Source organism: Panthera pardus, unplaced genomic scaffold (assembly GCF_024362965.1).
Source record: "Panthera pardus isolate Hobbes unplaced genomic scaffold, ASM2436296v1 HiC_scaffold_17, whole genome shotgun sequence".
Lineage (NCBI taxonomy): Eukaryota > Metazoa > Chordata > Mammalia > Carnivora > Felidae > Panthera > Panthera pardus.
The window spans coordinates 128924436-128946111 of NW_026526732.1; the positions used below are offsets into that span (position 1 = coordinate 128924436).

A 21676-nucleotide genomic window follows, 5' to 3' on the forward strand; every position below is an offset into this window, starting at 1 on the left:
CTCAGGGTTTGTCTCGAGATGGAATAATTTTAGCTTATGCCACCATACGTCCCCTAACTAAGGCAGAAAGTAATTACCTAAGCATTTACCATAACAAGTTCACTGACACTCACTATTTATTATAGTGTGTGAACATTCGAGTCTTTTGTATAGTCAGGCATAGACTGTAGGCTGCTGAATGTGTAGTCTCGGATGGACGCAATAGGGACACCAAAAATAAAAATGTTTCAGGCAAATATAAATCCGGTAGAACCACCTAACTTCATCTTCATTAACAATTAGTAATAATTTTGGAGAGTCCCAGTTGAAACTTTTATATTGTCAGTAGAACAGGGCCGGCTAAGAAATTGAACACTGTAGGTCAGATGATAAGCTTTTTGAGAGAAAAGATACATGGAAACACTTATAAAGTGTATTTATTTAAAAACAACAACAACAACATAAAATTGGGCTTCAGTGCTATGCATGCTAATGAGAAATCATGTTTATCTATCCATTAAAGCAGGATCTTACTCAGTAGCATTTGGTTAGGGGAACAGTCTGTGTTTCTCAAAGTACCTACAAGTAATAACAACTTAAACTGCCATTCCTCATAAAATATTCTGATATTCTATACTTCATTTGTTCTGAATAATCTCCCCATTTGAAAAATTCTCACTTATTCACTCATCCCTTGTGCATTTATTATGCATCAGTTGTGGGCTGAGTACTATAAATGTAAAGAACAATAAGACTTGGTCTCTGCTTTCTAGAAGCTAAGAGCTGAGTAGGAGACACAGCCCTGTAAACAGATGACTTCCTGCAGTGTGATATCTGCAATGATTAGTGAGGTATACTGCCTGTTCAATGAAAGTTAATTTGTTTGGTATTGATTTATGGGATTCAAGAAGCAGAACCTAACTATGACTTGACGAATAGCCAAACTGCCTCGGGCTGGCCCTGGCCACTGCATACCCTTTGTATACATGTGCCTTTAGGGCAGAATCACCCATATTTAAGTGCATATGTCATTAACATGCTACATTTAATTGGTATATGTGATCTGTGAAGCTTCATGTTTTCACTTCTTGCCTTAAAGAGGCTTACAAGAGAAAATATATAATAAAAAACGTTTAGATATGAATGAAAATGAAGAATAAATATGAGGGGTGGTATGTTACTGACGCCTTTTCTTTTCTTTTTTTTTTTTTAATATATGAAATTTATTGTCAAATTGATTTCCATACAACACCCAGTGCTCATCCCAAAAGGTGCCCTCCTCAATACCCATCACCCACCCTACCCTCCCTCCCACCCCCCATCAACCCTCAGTTTGTTCTCAGTTTTTAACAGTCTCTTATGCTTTGGCTCTCTCCCACTCTAACCTCTTTTTTTTTTTTTTTTCCTTCCCCTCCCCCATGGGTTTCTGTTAAGTTTCTCAGGATCCACATAAGAGTGAAACCATATGGTATCTGTCTTTCTCTGTATGGCTTATTTCACTTAGCATCACACTCTCCAGTTCCATCCACGTTGCTACAAAAGGCCATATTTCATTCTTTCTCATTGCCACGTAGTATTCCACTGACGCCTTTTCAAGCCAGACTCATTTCAGCCCACTCCCTCCCTGTTCCCCTCCAGAGGCCATGAGCCATATGAGCAAATACAAAGAGAGACCTGCAGGTGTGGGTTGAGAATGAGGTACAAGGGTGCTTTGGCCAACTCAGACCCTCTTGTCCTTCACCAGCTCTGGACTGGGGTGCTGGGTGTTTTTGAAGCTGACAAGGTGCTAGCCCAGCATCCCCTCTGTTAGGCTGCCTTCTCAGCTGATTCTCTCAAGAGCCCACAGGGGGCAGGAGAGGCTCATAGGGCAGGATTCAGCAAGTCCAGACTTGTGGCTGAAATCCATCTAGTGGCACCTCTCTCCTGACAGAACAGTGTGGGGAGGGGAAATTTCAGGAAGAGTAGGCCTGCAGAGATCAGGAAAGAGGGCAATGCAAACAGCAAGCTCTGAAGGCTTCTGCGTGGAGCCGGATGACCTTCATCCCCAGCCCTGAGCCTCTTCCCCACCAGAGTGAAAGGGAAAGTGGTGAGTAACATAATTCTTAAGATTAAATTTACCTGCACCTTAAGGCAAGCCAGGTTTTTCTTGGCAGTTAACTCTTAAGACATTTCTCACAGAAGGTTTTATAGAGGGGGTGCTGAAGGATAATAATGGATAAGATCCTCAGCAATCTTCCTGTTGGACATTCGGTAACACATTGCATATGGCTGTTTCTTACAGGACCTGATGATGAACGCCGAGTACAAGCTGCTCAAGCTTCTCTCCGTGAAGGCCCGAATAACAATGTGGACACGGTGTTATAAAATGATTCCCACAGCAGGATGGGAATTAACATTTGTTTGTTTCAGGTATGCGCTAGGTACTCCAGATTTATTATTTAAACACAACTCTCTTGAAAACACTACCCAGTAAGTATTACTATCCTCATTTTTACAAGTGAGCATACGGAGACCCAAAGAAGTAACTTGATCAAGGCATACAGCAACCAAAAGGTAAAACCAGGATTCCAGCTTGGATATGTCTTCAAAGCCACACCTTTTTGCTTCAGCTGTTTCTAAATAATATTCTTTATTATAATATTCTTTATATTTATATAAATATATATATTTATAATATTCTTTTTGAAATATTTGCCTGAATCAAGCTGTAAAAACCACCTAAAAATCAATTCATTTAGTTAGGTTTTAGGGGTTCTTTTCCCACTGATTTCTCTGATGATCTGACCAAAATGATCAATTGGCTGGCTATTTCACTGTCATACAGACATTTGGGTAAGTCAGTCCCACACTTAAACTGGTGCAATATCATTTATATTTGCTGTCGCTGTCCAGCAGTACAAGAGCAAACATAAATATTTGTTAATGTGGCTGTGTATAAAAGACAAATAAAACTCACATTATATACAAGTCACCCCCATTTATAAGTAAAATTCAACATAACTGAAGCTACTGAACCCTAAATCATCCCTTGGGGGAAAAAGCCATATTTTAAAACCTCTCATCTGTTTTCAGACCAACTATTTATTGTCAGCGTACAGAGACTTCTGAAGGAGTCGAGCTGAGGAACAGCTGAGAGAAACTCTCTGATGACGGGCATGAAAGCAGTGTGTGCCAGGAAACAATAAAGCAGGGGGTTGGAGACAAAACTCAGCAGCTCAGGAAGCACACACACCACAGGCATAATTTCTCATCAATGTCAGAAAGTGCTTCTTTTGCTCTAAGAGGTGGTCACCAGCAGCCAACACAGTTTAAGAAGAGAGAGCATCTGTCTTCATCAACCCACTCAAGGTGTGTTTACCTACTGGAAACTCAGAGAAAAAGAAATGTAAACTAACTAAATGTGGTTGATGTTTTCACCTCTCTTTGCTCTGTCTCCATTTCTCCATTTGCAAACTAAGAGCTTTGAACAGAGCTAAGGGCTCATCTGGGTCTGACATTCTATAATTCTATGAATTCAGCCACTGGCTCTATGACTGGTATTGATTTTTTTTTTAAGGGGCTATCTTTAATATCAAATGATACTTCTTTTTTCTCCCCAGATTTTGGTTTTGTTGGTCATGATCTTAATCACATTTTGATCATTTTGTCTATTTTTGTATCTCTAGTGTCTAGCACTGCATATGCACGGTACATGGCAAATCTTCATCATGCACTAAATATTGATTAAATTTTTGTCTCTCCTTTCAACTGGCAAGCCTCTTGGAGCTCCCGGTACTGAACAGGAGAAGACTCAATACAGTTCTTGCACAATGAGGCTGGCTGCCCTCTTGTTATCAAGAGTCACTCATGGAGCATCTAGATTGGCACCTCTTCCAACTCAAAGCACATTCTGGGACCTGCAGTGGCTGTTAATCAGCAAGTGTTTACTGAGCTTGCTTTAATGTGCTTTGCTCCCTCTCTCTCTAAAAAAAAAAAAAAAAAAAAAAAAAAAAAAAAAAAAAAAAAAAATGGTGCCCCTTACTTCTGTTTCTTTTAGGTAAGAAATAAATATATTCTAAGTTAGTTGAGGGAGTTGGATTTTTCTTTGTATAGTTCACCACTCCTATTTCAGGGCATTACACATAGGAGGAACTCAATATTTTGGGGTTAACAGAGTTCAGTGATTTAATAAACACCATAGTCTTTTCAAGCACAGTACCCTAGATCTTCTATGGCTAGGAACCCTCCTTTCCTACTTCGGGATCCTACCATGGGGCTAGATGCACCTCCCCTCTTTAGGTCTCTTCAATGTCAATGCCTCTACAATTATAGCCACCTCTTTTCCCTCATGATACTCTTGCCAGATCACCAACTCGTTCTATTCAGAAGAGTGCAACTGCCGTAGAGAGAAAGCAGGAGGCTCTCACCTTCTGCTGCGATGTCACCCTGTAGCTGGCTTGTGGCTAGCTTTTGGTTTACCCACTTGAATTCTTCCAGGGTCTGTTTTGTGAAAGAATTAAAAAGGCAATACTACGTAGTTAAACTTCAAAGGAAATAGTTAAAAGAAAGAAGCACAATTTCCATTATCTTTCCAAATGGCTAAATGCATTTCAGCCCCTTATGTTTCCAAAAACTGTTTATAATGTACTTTTCTCTATTCTAGGTCACTGAAATGCCTGCCCTGGGCTATGTGTTTCTGGCTCAGACATCCTCATATGAGGGGAAAATGAATACAATAGAAACATAAAGCATACAGTCTTATTATCAAGCAGATAGAAACCACCTCATATACACACACTCATGCCTCTGTGTCTCCTTGACATTCTCATCTCCAATCCCTCAGGAGTGTGTGAGTACTAAATCTCCAAGAAATTCTTTCTGTTTTGAAGACAAGCTGCATTATGGCCTGCATTATGCCTGTCTAGTCAGCATTCTCTGCGCATTCTCAAAGCTGTGCCCCATGGGCTCAAGAAACACAGTAGACCGCCAGCCCTAGCATTGTCCCTAGAGTGGGCCTAAGGAACATGGCCTCCTACCCACCTGCTGCATCTCCTCCATTGCCATCAGCCAGCTGAGGTTTCAGGCTTTAGGGATATTAGAGGGTCCCCAAGGAAAGCCACCAGTCAGCACCTTGGCCAGCTGAGCCTCAGTTTAGGCTCTGTCAGGACAATAGTCTTATGTGACCACCCAGATTCTGCTTAACAAATACTCCATTGTTAGAAAGCTCTTTGTATGAGCTGAGGTCAACCTCTTATAATTTTCTCCTACTGGTCTTAGTCCTGCGCCTGAAAGAGTATATTCCATTTTCATCATGAAATTGTCTCTTTAAAACAACATAAAGTAAACAAAAAGCCAGCATTATTGGGTATGGAGGAATAGAGAAAACTAGGTGAAGAGGACTGGATCAAACTGATAAAGAGAAGCTTCTGTGTGATGAAGAAGCAGTGAAAACAGGACCCTTCCAATCTCTTCTTTGTCCAACTGTCTTTGAACTATGAGGGGACAGACCCAGAGAAATCGCTGGAGAGCAACAGTTATAAAATTTGACAAGTACGTAATAAGTGCCTACTCTGAGGAAGGTCTCATGTGAGTGCTAGGTGAAGAGATGAGGTTCCTGTCCTCAATATCTCATGTTCTACCATGAGAAATAGACAAATCCAGATCTAAACACAATACAATGTCCATTATTCAAAACATTTACAGTCATGGAGTTATGGGTTACTTTGTGCTTTTGAGATGACACTTTATGAATTAATTATTCATCTAAAATAGAAGTCGAGGAAATCAAAGGAAGTCAATTTTGGGATATGGATATACCAGGGAAATCACTGATGCAAGACCAAGGAGAGATATGTAGACTCTCTTGGTCATGAATCCATGCCCAGGACTTGGGGGTTGATTTCCTGGGTGGGAGGTGATGCCCTTCCCTAACATGGCCCTAATGGCAATGCCAGCTGTCTTGAGGGCCAGGCCAGCTCAGAGGACATTTTCTAAGTGGGATTGAGTTGAAGGGGTCTACTTGGCTCTTAGCCACTCAGATATCTTTGATTTCTGGCCCTTTCTCTCCTCTTCTAGTGCAGGAGAGTTTCTATCTTCAGCATAAAATTAGCATAGAGATGAAGCCATTTCAGGGGATATATAGTGAATTGACACAGCAGACATTACGTTTTTCATTTCTAAAATGAAAAAGTTACCTTTTTTCTTTAAAATCCCAAGACTGCCACTTAATTTGTGTTAGCCTGCACTTCCACTGTTGCTCTGTCAACAGTGGAGCAGTGCTGAGGAAGGCTGAAGAAAGTGGAGGAAGATAGCAGCTGTGGGCTGTGAACAGAGTCATCTATCCATGGGGACACCTAAGCACCTGCAGGGCATGGCACTGGGCAGCTGTGGACAGTCCATCCTTGGAGCCTCTAGTAGACACACTGATAACGGCCCAGGAGCGAACAATAGTGCTGACCAAATCTTGTCTCAAGATATATAGGGCAGAACCTGGTCCAAATTCACTCCTGTCTGTCTCTGACTTCCCTCACATCATTTCAAAGGCTTCTTCACTCTCCTTCCTCTTCCTACTGGAAAAAAAGATTCTGAGTAGCTAGGCTGGGACAAATGACAAATTTGCCATGGAACTGGCCCCACCTCTTCTTCCTCACCAACTTTTGTCTTTTTTTAGGTTTTCTCACGACCCTCCTCTCCTCTCTTTTAAGCTCTTAAGTTCTTTCCACTTTTTCATTAGTGGATTGCTTCTGATCTCATCGGAAAACATTCTCTGAATCATTAACAATATAAGATGCTATGGAAAGCTGTCTGCTGGTGGCCCCAAAGGCAATCTCTCTTCAATGTCACTGTCAGAGCTTTTCAATTAAGGGAGCACAGAGTGGCTCTGAATAACACTGGATCTTTACAGCAAATGATTCCATCCAAACAGATTTAGGAAGACTGTTTTCTGGGAAGTTCAATCATCTGATTCCACGGCTAAATAGTCTAAAAGAGCTAAAAAATAATGTTATTTATGTGCACCAAGCTGGAGGAAGGTATTCTGTGTCTCTGAGAGTCATGCTGTTCCTCCTGGGTGGGTGGGGTGGGGGTAGTGTTTTTAATGCAAAGGGAATAAATACTGCTTATTGCATATATGGAAAATGATAAATCAACATTCATATAATATAAAATCTTATTACTATAGATCATATGAATTTAGACACTGTGAAAAACTGGACATACAATAACCTACTTTTAAAGTTGCATGTGATGAAGACGAGGTGTCTCCTAAATGAAACCTCCAACAAAAGGAGGCAGGAAGACAGACTTCTGAAGCCCATTCTAGTATCTAAAATAGCTAGACTCTGTTAAGTGCTTAGTATGTGCCAGCTATTGTTCTAAGAGTTTTATATTAACTCTTTTTTTCTTTTTTAAAAAAATGTTTATTTATTTTTGAGAAAGAGAGAGAGACAGAACATGAGTGGGGGAGGGGCAGAGAGAGAGGGAGACACAGAATCCGAAGCAGGCTCCAGGCTCTGAGCTGTCAGCACAGAGCCCGACACAGGCCTCAAACTCATGAACTGCAAGATCACAACCTGAGCCAAAGTCGGATGCTTAACTGACTGGGCCACCCAGGTGCCCTGTGAGTTAACTCTTTCAATGGTTAGAATAATCATATGAGATTAGGTAGTATTAGGTCTAGTTTATACAGAAGGAAAAAGGGGCACAAAGAAGTTCTAACCTGTCCAAGGTCACACATGGCCGGCAAATGGCAGGTCCGGCATTCAAACCCAGGCAGCCTTCCCCGAGCACCTTCCCTTTTGACCAGTGCTATTATACATTGCTAGCTTCTCATGAAAGAACCTGAAAAATAGCTAGTTAGCATCATTTTCTTAGATACTTATAATTTTGGTTAATTACTGATAGTATTATGCGGTCTTTACACACATTTCAACTAATCTAGGTAACACTTGTTCCTGAATTAGTTGAAATGGCAAATGCCAGAAATGGGAATGGCCTCAGTAGACAATACTTCTCTCTCTGACTACATCCTGAGAGGAATCCTGGGAGGCTCCTTCTGCACACAAGGGGTTACATGAAGCTTTGGAAGCTGGCAGTATGGGTAACGACTTCCACATTGCTGTTGGAGCAAGTGTAACATATAGCACAGAGGTGTTACGACAATGATTGTCATATTTCATAAATTACATTCTGCTATTCACAGGGAAGTCCCTGCAAAACTAAAGCAATAATATGCATACAGAACAGCAGTAATAATATTGTAAGCAATGCATTGTAAGGATGGGGACATATAACAAATGAAAAATACAGTCTGTAATAAAAGAGCTGAGAGAAGAAACGAATACTGTGAAAAAAACATGTTGTGAATTTAAAAACATGTTGAGACAGAATAACTCATGGTAAGAAGTTAATAAAAAATTACAGTGGCCTGGATCCATGTCAAAGATAAGCCCAAGTAGAAAATCTAAGCAAAACAATAAAAACATTTTTCCTTTTTTTTTTTTTTCATTCAATGTAAAATATCTTTTTGTCCAGTTGAACACAGTAACTTCTGGAGAGATTAGTTCAATAAAAGGTTTCCCAATGAAGGAAGGAGGCTGGTGTGCTTTGGCAGTATGAGACCCCCAGAAAGGATCTGTGCCTAAGTCGAACCACAGGGGGACAGCCTCATCCTCATTCACAGCACCCACCACACAAAGGCCTGGCTTCTCTGCTCAGCCTGCTTCCCCACTCCATCATACTATTTCAAATGTTCTCCATTATCCTCAAACCACCCTGACCTGACCTCTCCCTCATTCATCCTCAAGAAAGCCCTCCCATGTACTTCACAGAGCAGAGAGAAGCCACTCAGGTGGGGGCTCCATCAATTTCCAGTCGCTGAACTGAGAAACCTATAGTTATCTGTCTCTCCATTCTGAGGTCAATGCTATTCACCTCCTTCAGCTTTGGGTACCATGATGTCCCGTCTTCTTTCAAGAACAATGCACCACTGGGTATGCCCTCTCTCCCTCACTCATGTAGTCAATCTCTCCTTCTCTACTGGATCCTTTTATTGACTTTTTAATAGACTTTATTTCTTAGAGGAATTTTTGGTTCACAGCAAAAATGGGAAGTAGGCACAGACATTTCCCATATACCTCCCTCCTACACACATGCATAGCCTCCCTCATTATCAACATCTCCTGCCAAAGGGGATTTGTTACAACTTGGTGAACGTACACAGACACATAATCATCACCTACATCCATACTTTACATTGGGGTTCATCCTTGGTGTTTTTTGTTGACTTGGAAATACACAGAAGTCTACTACTTTTTTTATAAAACTTTCCTTGACTCGCACATCCCCTCCAACTACCACTTGGTCTCTCTCCTTCCCTTGAGTTGTCTCTCCTCACTGTCTCTATTTCCTCCCACTTTTTTCTCAATCCACTTTAAACCTCACCTCTGCCTCCCCAAAATGCTCATTTCTCAATAAGGTCGCCAATGACTCTTATGTAGCCTAAATAACAATGGCTCTTTGTTAGTCATTAACAAAGTCATTACTTTTGTGATGTGCTGTGTGATATGTTGGCTACACTTAGTGTCTTGAAGTATGCATATTCCTTGGCTTCTATAACTCCCACACCCTGGCTCTCTCTCACTTGTCCAGCTCTGCCTATTCCATGCTGGTTTATTATCCTTCCCCTGGTCACTAAATGCCTGAGTTCCTCAAGACTCACCCCAAATCCCTTGGTTCTCATTCCATTCTTCTAGTTGATCTTCTCCATACCCTCAGTTTCAAATATATCCTAAATGAAGATTACCCACAAATGTATATTCTAGTCCCCATATCTCCCGTAAGCCCCAGACTATTTTGAATTGCCTGTGCAACATGTTTACCTCAGCATCTCAGGTAAGCCTCAAGGTCAATGTGTTCAAACCTAAATCTCAACTACCTATGTCCTTTTTATCAATAAATGGCAACACCATCCATCCAGTTCCACAAGTCAGACACTTGGGGTCATCCATCATCACCTCATAGTCAAATAAGTAGCAAGTTCTGGAAATTTTAGTATTTATTAATGTTAGTATCTGTTCACTTCCCTCATCACCTTGGCCATAACCTCAGCCCTGGCTACCATTATCTCCAGTGTAGCTATTGTAATAGCCATCTCTTGGCCCTGTAGCCCCACTTTCCCCTTCCAATCTATTCTCCACAAAACAGCCAAAATACGTCTTTTTGGAAACCAAATCTAGTCATGCAACATGCTTTGCTTAAGCATTTTGGGGGCTTCCTATTGCTATTGATAAAATAAGATGTCCTTACCCAGCCTATAAGGCCCAGCATGGTCAGGCCTTGCCCACCTCTTCAGCCTGGTCGCCACATTCTCCCTTTTGTTCACCTACATTGGCCTTCTTACTGGGTCCACCATGCATCAAGTTTTTCCTGCCAGATCCTTGTTTGTGCTTCCTCAGCTTTGAATGTTCATCTCTCTCCCACCTTGCACTCAACCTTGATTCCAGTGTTCAGCTATTCTTAAAACACCACGTTAATAACTTAACCCAGTTGTCATTTCACATTTATATTGATTAAATTTAGTTTTTCCATCTAGTCTAGACTATAAGCTCTTTTCAAATAGAGCCGTGTCTGTCTTTGCTTTCCACTGTAACTACACACAGCGTAACTACACACAGCGGACATTCAGTTGAACAAACAAATGAATGAATGGACTAATGAATGAAGGTGGTAACCAGACTGTGATAGAGAGAGTGCAGGATTGGTAAATGGCTTCTCTTTGTAGAGTGGGGTAAAGGAAGGTGGCTGCTCCAGTCTGGAGCGAGAGTGAGGTCTACCAGCAAGGCCTCTTTCAGAAACAACACATTCTGGCCATGTTTACCATGCCTCCCTTAAGAGAAAGGAAAGGGAAAGAGGGAGAGGAGGGAAGATAGTAAAGCAAGATTTCCAACCTCCTTTAAAATGTAAATGCCCCTGAGAAGGTACATTTTAAAGTTCATTCCATTAACTAACACATGAAATATCTGTGAAAGCCTTAGGAGGATTTAGCAACACTGAAACCGTCTTCAATGCACCTTGTCATTTATATTACAGTTCTTTTTAACACATCTTTGTACTATGTTCTCTATATGCCTATCTCCTTCAACTGGACTATAAATTACTTGAAGCCAAGGACTGTGATTTTCTTTCCCTGCTATGTAGCATTGAAGCGACACTGGTGTCTGGCATAGCTTGGGCACTCATGAGTGTTTTTTGGTGAAGGTCAGATAGAAAAACAAGGAATTGGATAAATGTAAAGGTAGGCATAAAAAACAAAGCTGCCTAGTTTACCATTGTGCAGATGGACTAAAACGGTATATACCAAATAATTATATCACCCTGATACAGGGCACTCTAGTGTAGGGGAATGAGCAACGGGCTGGAAATCAGAAGACAATTCTGTAATTATCTATTCACCTGATTGTCACCTCTTTAAACTGTGACTTCCTTAAGAGATGGCAGGCTTTTTTTTTTTTTTTTTTTTTTTTTTTTTTGTCTTTGCGCGGGGTAAATGTGATTCTCTTCTCAATCCCTTTAATATAGTTACCAAATGAATCAAAATCTAGTTGTAGCTCTTGAACTGACTAGCAGGTTAGTGTTGTCTAGAAGTCTTGTCTCTCTGGGTAAGAATCCTGATGGTAAAGTGATACAGTAGGACAATATGCTCTCCAAGATCTTTCTCTCAGGTCTAACATTTGATGAATATATAATTAAACATCTGAACAAGGAGAGAAAAGCTGGGGACAGCCAAGGAGGAAGTAATTGTGTGAATTCCAATAAGTCAAATGGGACTTTAAGAAATCTTCCATAATGTTCATCCTAACAGGTATTGCTAACAAGGATCACGATAAAGGAGCAACTAGTATAATATTGGCAATTTGCATAAAAGTCTCTTAATATATTGCAAAATGTTATGGGGAACAATTATAAAACAGGGGTGAACGTCGGTGCCAGGGAACCTGGTAGTTCAGGAAGACAGTAATTCAAATAAAAAAATGACCCAGTCTGAAATATGATATGAGCTTATATAAACTATTTTTACCAGCAGCATCTATGGAAAGGATGATTAAGTAATTTGACATGAATTTGAAATTATCTAATAACTTGGTTTTACCTTGGAGGAGAAAATGCTTAGTTTCTCCTAAAATTCATCTCCCTGAAGATTTCTGACAAACATGCCAGTCATATATTTTGCTAACAATGTATCTACCTCCTTCTGGAAAAATCAGTTCATTAATGGAAAATTCTTGGCAACTTCCCTCCAGTTTATACAATGTAAATGCCACCATGGCTACGACAATAATGTGCTGTGCAACATGGATTTCTCAAGGAAGCAAGTGTACAAGTAGATAATTACTTATAGTTAAATGTGGTTAAACAACAGTCTCAGACCCCAGAAGGATACATCTGCATAGCTCAACATTCACTTCCTTGAAGCATCTACGTGTTTTTTCTTGGTCTCAGTAACGTGCTGTACAAAGTGTATTTCTTAAGGAAGCAAGTGTACAAGTAGATAATTACTTATAGTTAAATGTGGTTAAACAACAGCCTGAGACCCCAGAAGGATACATCTGCACAGCTCAACATTCACTTCCTTGAAGCATCTACAGTTTTTTCTTGGTCTTAACAATTGGGGATGAAAATCTTTCAAAAATGTGTTGTTTCCAAACTCTGCAGAGTAATAACCATAATAACTTAGTAGTAACCACCAATGTTTATTGAGTACTTACTTTGTGCCAGACAGTCCTCAGTGCCTTTATATGCTCATTTATATAATCCTCAAAGCAACTCTGAGGAAGGCACTATTTCTTATAATTCCCCATCTCACGGATGTGGACATTGAGGCACAGAGAAGTTAAATAACTTGCCTAAGGCAACATGGTAAGTAAGTGGTGAAGCCAGTATTTGAACCCAAGTAAGCAGCCTGCCTCAAAGCCCACACTCTTAACGACAATGTGATACCAGGCCTTTATAAACTACTGGCCATAATATAATGTAAACTTCTAGTGAAAACAGAGTTACAATTTTGAACATCAATTTTTGAAAATGACTCTGTGTTCCCTTTCCGTATTCTCTGCTTTTAAAAACCATTAATGCAATTCAGGCTTCATGCAGCTAAATGCATAGAAATCCCAGTGCAGCACTAATAACCAAAACCCCTTTGAAGCCAGAACCTCATGCACAAGGGCAAAGGACTCCAGAACCAGTTTTACTGTTGCCACCTTCCCGCATCTTAACGGTAAAAACCTGAGTGTCCCAAATTAAGCGGACTTCAGTGATCTGACAGGAGGGCACATATTTAAGTGATTTCCCACATCTGGTGTTCCATGTCATTTCCTCTGCTAAGCTTGATTGGACAATCTGATCAGTGCAGCAAAGTGGAAGAGACGCCTTCACTGCACCAAGTGATCCTGAATCTGAGCTTGGCCAGAAAGATTTAAGCTCTGAGGCCCCCATTTAGATAAGTCTTCTCCCTAAAAAGGTATAGGAGTCAGGCTTCTAAGCTGAGGCAGAGCTGGTAGCTGAACAATAATAAAGGGCACTTCCTCTTATGGGGGGAAATATACACCCATAAAAAGAGGGCTAGGGGATAAAAGCTGAAAGGAAATTTCAAGGCTTTTACGTATTATACATTTTTCTACATTATTATATACATAATAAATGTATACACACCTATACATATAATGCATGTAATATACATATACCCACAATGTATAATGTGCATGCATTATATGTTATACGTATTACATAGTAAGATGTGAAATGTGTAACATTTTGGTGCCTGTAGTGTATTGATAGAATATTACAGTATCTGTCAAAGCCAGTCAGGTGACACTTGCTGGTTGATCAAGATGCACAGAATATGGGTAACCATTCACAGGTTTTCCATTCTCACTAGGAAACACCACATGGATGCTTAAAACGGCTGTACCAGAGAACAAATTTAAGGACAAACATGCTATTGGCCTAGGCTTTGTTTCAAAGTGTCACTCACTGCTCTGGCAGGTGGGCAAGGATTAGAATGACAGAGGAGACTGCTCAAGCATCTCATTCACTCAGCTTATCTCCTCCTATTCAATGATGGGCAAAAGAATGGTCCCCCACAGATGTCTGCATCCTCATCCCTAGAACGTGGGAGAGGAGACTTTGCAATTGGGATTCAGTTAAGGATTGTGAGATGGGGGATGTCAATTATTTGGGTGGGCTCAAGGTGATCACAAGAATCCTAACGGAGGGAGGGAGGAGGGTCAGAGTGTGAGGAGATGAGATGCAAGAGGTAGAAGTCAGGGTTACGTGAGGAAGGGGCCACAGACCAAGGAAAGCAGGCTACCTTTAAAAGCCAGGAAAGGTAGGGGACTTTTCTATATTAGAGCCTCCAGCAGAAGGAAATAGCCCCTGGCAATGCCTTGACTTCAGCCCAGTTCTGATTTCAGACCTTGCTTGACCTGCATAGCTGTAAGGTAGTAATAAATCTGTATTGTCTTAAGCCACTGAGTTTGTGGTAATTGGTTAGTGCAGTAATAAGAAAGTAATACAGCTACTACAGAGTGAAAGGAGGGATTCCGGGCACAAAAATAAATGAGAAGAATCATTTGAAAGGAATATTACAGAAACAGTAAGGAAACAGGGCTTTCTCAGATCACACAGCAGAAACTCAAACTTTACTAGGCTTAAGGAAGAAAAATTTGGCTAGAAAGACATAGTGAGAGAAAAGCATGGAATTTGAAGGACAGGTGCCTGAGTAGACCCACTGCCTGGACTCAAGCACTGTGGAGAAGGAGGCTTCCAACATACTGAGTAGTGTAGGGAACATGTAAATCTGTTCTCCACAATCTTTCTCATGGCTGGGTTCCACCCTCAGGAGCTTCAGATATTTAGGTCTTAAAAGACTTCTGGTCTTATGATTTTCCTCACCAAACCTTCAGTTACTCCTAAGGGGAAAGGCACTATCCCAACCCCAGGGGCAACTAATGCAGTCCAAGCCATTATTCACAAAGATGTATCGGTCTGACAACATCTTTCTTTGAAGGATAAATATTTTAAATAGCAACTCCAGGAAAACATTTTAAAATTCTGATTTAATCTTCCTGAAATTATCAGCTAACACTGCAGAGAAGGATTGAGAAAGGGCTGGCTGACCTATGATCTACCAAGAGGAAACACTTGGACGTGGCAGAGGTTCAGGAAAGGTTGTGATGACCCATCAGAGATCCTTCCCCTCCCATGTCCCAGCTGGGCTGGGGCAGCTCTGCTTTTTCAGTGAGCCTGCTCCTGCCTCTCCCAGAAAGCCTGAGGACCCTAAGTGGACTCTGATTCCATGGCCAAAGGGCCATCGATGGGCATCGCTCATTCTGTTAGTGATGTCATCGATGCTACCCAAGAGCCTAGGGCACCATTGACACTGTACTTACATATGGCACCCAGGTCAGGCACACCTGAGACCACCAAGAACTGCCCAGCCCTGCTGAAGGCTAATGTCACATGTAACAGGAAACTTCTGAATGGTCACTGAACACAAGTTTGAGTCAGAGCAGAGGAGATGCAAGCTATCCTTTGCAAATTTTTGCCCAAGTAGCTGCTGTGATGGAAGGCGTTCCAGCTGGGCTATGTGCTCAATGAAGGGGGCTTTGTTTTGTTCACTGATACATCCTCAGTGCCCAGAGAGCCACCTGACACAGGGCAGGCACTCACGTTTGTGGAATGAGCAAATGAATGAATGAAAAGAGGCTGGGATGTGTTTTTTTAGAATTACAATATGACAAATCCTTCAGACTTAACTCACTGGAGCTCTTCCTGGTACCTGAAATGAGATCTGTGCCCCTTTGAGCCCCCACAAGAGGGCTCTCATACGTTCTTCTCCTCAGACTTGTGCTGTTGTCACTAAGTTCTTCCGAGTTTCCTCTCCAAAAGAAACTGAAAACGGCTAAGGGTTGAGCCTGCCTTATCCATCATTGTATCTGCTGCAGCCAGTCCAATGCCTTCCATGAAGTAGGTGCCCAGTAAATGCCAAGAGATGTGAATCAGTACAGCATCTTTTCTTCACTTTTCCTGGAGAGAGGGTCACTTGGATCACAGTAGATTGTAGTAAATCAATACACTCTTTTTTTTTCCCAAGCTCATAATTACCATATAAAAGAAAGAACTAATGTAAAATAAGAAGGGATCCTCCAATAAGAAGATCCAGATTTATCAATATCTGAGGTTTTGCCAGAAGTGATAAGCATTTTTAAGTCAATTTCTCAATACAAAAACCTTGATATTAATATAGATATATATGCATATACATAGGACTAGATTTACTAATAGGCTTTCCCTATCTTTGAAGTAAGAGGAGATAAAAATAAAATGCAGATTGCATTGAACAAATAGCATATGGCATGCTTTATAAATATATACGTTTTTGTCTCTGTCTCCCTCACACACACAAACCCCAAACTCTGTCTTTCAAGATACTGGCCCCTTGCCCTACTTTGAGGTACCTAAACAGAAAGCTTTGGGATCTCTGATGCTATCATTTCCTTACAGGCCGTCTGGGGGGAGGCTTGTCTGTTACCACTGGTCAGGAAATGCACTGGATGCTTGTTCCTCAGAACACCGTGAGATACTTTTGAAGCTCCTTCCCATCAAAGCTGGAGGGTTCTCTAACCACATTAGCTACACCTTAGGTCTCACCATTTGCTGTGCCTGGAGCCAGGTACCCAACAGGGGCTGCAGATGCTAATAAGCGCTGATCAAAAGACTCTGTCAATAGAATTCCCTACTTTTCTCTTCTTCGGTGAACATTAGTGACTGAAAAATGAAAGGGCCGAAGGGTAGCTGTGCCATGGAAAGTGGTCAGGCAGCACAAACACATGCCAGTCTTTTGATTTCTACATGTGATGGGAAATTGGTGCTTTGAAAGAAAGAGGGAGGACAATTAATATTTATCGGCTTTGTAGGAAGATAAAGCAGATTTATTCTTGAACAGTCCTGCCAATTATTCCTTGATAAAAATGAAAACTAAATTTTAGAAAAGTTATATTTGCACATATTTGGAGAGCCGAATCATTCTAAGGGCTTATTCCCAAAGACTGCAGCCCCCAGCCCAATCCTGCCATAGTCAGCTTCCCAGTGGCAACCTGCGTTCACCTCTTCCAGGGGATGCGCTTGGTATTTCTCTCTGGATCTTTAAATAACAGACTGTTATTGCTATGTCTTGTTGGGAGTTTTGTTTATTTTTCGTTTTCAGCATTATATATTAGCTCTGCATACCAGAAGAAAGGCACTGAGCTCCTCCACACCCCATTCCTCCCACACCACCATTCTGCACGTGCGTATGTCCCACTGTCATCCCAATAAAAGCACGTTGAGACTTTAGTTAGCTCACCATTCAGTGAATGCAGAGACTATGATTACTTTTCTTTTTTCTGTGCAACTTTTTGTTCTCCCTGGCTTTAATAACCATGTTGATTTTCATCTGTGTTGTTTCTACAAATGTGTGCATTTCCATGCTCTTCTCCTGTTGTGCAGGGGGTGGAAGACATGGTGCAGTGGTTATGAGTGTGCACTGCCTTGGGTTCAAATCTCACTTTGCCACTAACTAGCTGTGTAACTTTAGACTAATTATTAAGGCACTGAGTGCCTCATTTGTACAAGGAAGATAATAATGATCATCTAATAACTGCTACTCTTCAGATTCAACTAAATTGTATCCGATATACAGTGACTTTGCAGTAAGTATAAGTGATGATGGCTGCTGTTAAGTATTCAATCATTTTATCCTGCTAAAGCCTCCCCTGGAGCCTTGTGATCTGCTCCAATTGGATGGATCACCCTCTGGAAGACTGCACCATAGCTAGGGCTTTGGGATGGTCATTCTCCAGCATCCTGGGGACGCCCTTTGCCTTTCTCTGATGTTGGGTCTTCTTCCTCATGAGTCTTGTCTTGGCTTCTCACTTTGGTGGAACGTCCTCTGGTAGTCTGAAAGTACCCTTCTACCTTGAGGTTTGATGGATGGTATGGCCAAGCATCAGATGCTGGGTTGAAAATTATTTTTGTTAAGCTTTTGAAGGCATTGTTCTTCTGGTTTCTAGAGCTACTGCCAAGACATATGATGTCATTCTAACTCCTGATTCATATTCTGTCTCTCTCTCAGGTTTGAGCATCTTCTCTTTTGTCTCCATCACTCTGTCAGGCCCTGAGAGTCTTGATGTGACTCCCATTTTGTTCATTGCCCCGGGTACTTAGTCTGTCCTTTCAATGTGGAAATGCACGTTTTCTTATGGATCCTTCAAGCTGCACTTGTTTTCATTTTTGCTTTGGTCCTACTTTGCAAATGCCTGGTACTTCTTGGATATGTGTTCATATTTCAGGGTGAGCTGCTGGGAGCCCTGTGTGTTTTTGCATGTGTCTCGTGCAAGACACATGTAAATCTGTGCTGTTAGTGTAATAGCATCTTGACAGGTAACTGAAGTTAATGCTTGTTTTAATCCGCCATCTTTAATCAGAAGCCTATTAACCGTACTTCTTAGGTAAGGTAACTGAGGTATCAGGAGAGGGACTTCACTGAAGAATAATTCGTATGCTCTGTTTCTTGGAGAACCCCTGTCAGTATATTAAGCTCTTTTCTCACAGGCTGGTAAGATTCCCAGAATGGCTATTCCAATCCCCTAGTGGGGTAAGGGTGGGGATGGTAACACAAGTGGCTAAGACTCAGGGAGATGAGTGGGTGAAGAAGCTGGAGGTCTCAGTATCCAGCTAGTAAACTTTTACTTCATCCACCAAACCACAGATCCTCTGCTTCATCCTCTCCAGAGATAAATATTTAGCCTTCTATCAAGATAAAAGCTTGTCAGTTACTGGGTTGTAGCAGTACATATTACACAGAACTGGGGAGAAAATCTGGAGCTCTGCTTCCTGTTTTAGCCCTGTCTTTACCGCCCACCCCTGACCCCTCACTCCAGAGGGACCAGTACTACTAATGGATACTGGAGTTTAGGTTGGGTTGCTTCTTGGATTTCCCCACTGCTAACTTGGATTTCACCTTTCAGGGTCTCCTTAAATAGCTACCACTTCTCCAACTGCTTCTCAGCTTCCACAATTATGTAGCTGATGTCTCCTATTCACTTAATCTTTAATTAAGTTATGCCACAATAAATAAATAAGCAAAACTTTACTGTTACAGTAATGGTATCTTGAGAGGTAACTGAGGTTAATGCTTCTTTATTCAGAAGTCTGTTAACCACACTTCTTAGGTAAGGCAATTGGAGGTACCAGGAGAAGGTGTGTAATTTGTCGAAGCTCATAAAAATCAGTAAGAAATGAAATCAGAACCTGAACTCAGGTCTACCTGATCCTAAAACCTCACCCCTTCCACGAGAGCACACTCCTCTTCCAACAGGAGTCACCTACCAGAGTGTGTTCTACTTTAAAATCAGTACCAAGATAAATACCATTAGACCTTGAAGATTCAGGTGATGTCTCTCAGCCTAATGTCGCCAGAAGGCCCCACTCCACACCTTGTTGTAAATATTACACTTTTGCTCCATGAATTCTACCCAAAGCCCTGGCTTAGCCCTCTGACCTCAGTTTGAAAGGGTTTCTAGAAGGGAAGGGAATGCCTCCAACAGAAAGTTCCTTGCCCAGTATTGTGAATGCCAACTGTTACCTTTTTCAGTGATCAAAAGACTCCCAGGAAATTAAAAAACAAAACAAAACAAAGCCTTCTCAGAAAATGTCTGAGGTCTTTCTATCAAAAAGTCAAAGAGAGAGGTACTTCTAGGTCTCACTCATCAATGGTCATGGTTATCTCCTCATGATGAACCCTGGACTCCATATGAGAAACTTGTCCTGTGGGTCCCCATCAGCATTAGTCTTTTCTGCACAGCTAGAGTATCAGAGTACAGCTCTAGAATCACACAGGCTTGGGTTCGGATCCCAGCTTTGTCACGTACTACTCATGTGGACTATGAGAAAGCTACATAAGTTCTCTAAGCCTTGATCTTCTCTGCTATAAAATGACAAGGGTCATAGCAGTCACTTCATCGAGCTGCGATCAGTTTAAGTGAGATATTGTATATTAAGCATAATATCTAGTGGTCCATGGTAAATAAATTCTAAGTGATATTTTATTTTTCTTGTTATCACCACATTCAAGAAATGTTTATGCAGGGGCATGTGGGTGGCTCAGCTGGTTAAGCGTCCAACTCCTGGTTTTGGCTCAGGTCATGATCTCCCAGTTTGTGGGTTAAAGCCCCATGTCAGGCTCTGCACTGACAGTGTAGAGCCTGCTGAGTATTTCTCCCTCTCTCTCTCTGCCCCTCCCTAGCTTGCTCTCTGTCTCTCTCTCTCTCTCAAAATAAATAAATAAACAAATGTAAAAAAAGAAATGTTTATGTATATACACAAAAAAAAACTTTGTAACTGTATACTGACAAATGCTAGCTCGACTTAATTGTGGTGATAATTTCACAACATATACAAATGTCAAATCATTATGTTGTACACTTGAAACTGACATAATGTTACATGTCAGTTACATCTCAATTGAAAAGACAAAATGTTTATGTTACAAATTCACTGGAGACCAAAATATCTACTATGTTCAAAGAGTTGGATTATACTTTGTGGAGGATACAAAAATGAACAAAAATCAGCTCTACCTTTAAATGGCTTGTGGTCTGGTGCCAGGCAGGGCGAACACAGCAGGTGTCCCGCATGATGTTATTGGGAACGGATTACCCAGCAGCCAGTGCCCACAGTTCCTGGCCCTGCAATAAGCCTTGGGGGTCACTAGAAGCTGGCCCCAGTGTCTCCAGGGTTGCTCCCAGCCACTCAGATCTTCCAAACAATGTATTCTGGGGATAGAACTTCGGTTATGTAAAAGTTTAAAAAAGTGAAATGATGCAAGCTACGTGAAGGATACCGGAGATAAACGATCTATTTATATTTTTATGGTGAAGACATAAATAGAAAAAAACGCAGCATCAAAGAAATGTTCCTTAAAATATACATACAGCATGGATGAGAGATATATGCGCAGCACAAACACATGCTAACTATATACCTTTTCACATCACCCATAATTCTATAAGACTCATCAAGGAAGATTTACCGACCACTGTAATTATAGAAATTAACCCTCTGACAAACTGGGGCATGGTGTGCTTCAGTTATTTTTTAAGACATTTTGTAACAAGACTGTCAAAACAGTAATGAGGAGCTCCTAAGTCCAATCCTTGGCTATTAGCCCACAGACAATATACACATAGATGACCATGTTGTTTTATGTAACATTAATGCACTCAATAACTAACTGAGTACCTATTAAGTGCCAGGGATTGTCTGGAACCTGAGGATATAGCATAAGCAATACAGAAAAGGTTCTTGTCCCTACGGGGGGGGGGGGGGGGTGTTTGTTGGCAGACATTAAACATATCAATAAATAATATTTTTACAGCATTAAAAAAAGCTATAAAGAAAATAAAGAAGGCTAGTGGACTCGAATGATATTCCTCAAATAAAGAGAGTTGGTTTAAAAAAAAAACAACAACTAGTTTTAGGATTTGAATTCTTTGAAGGGTAAAGGCAGACAAACAGTAAAAAAAAAAAAAAAAAAAAGAAGGAGAAGGTAAAGATGACAAAAGAAATCACAAAGGAAGCAAAGGAGTTCCAGAGCTCATTATATAGGATCCGAGGAAGGAAA

The 21676-nt window shown here is 41.1% G+C and overlaps 1 protein-coding gene across 17 annotated transcripts in view; it reads right to left on the minus strand.

Annotated features, from left to right (window-relative positions):
• Nucleotides 1-21676, minus strand: part of FARS2 (phenylalanyl-tRNA synthetase 2, mitochondrial) — a 619002-nt gene that overhangs the window by 180037 nt on the left and 417289 nt on the right. The gene's annotated exons all lie outside the window — the stretch shown is intronic.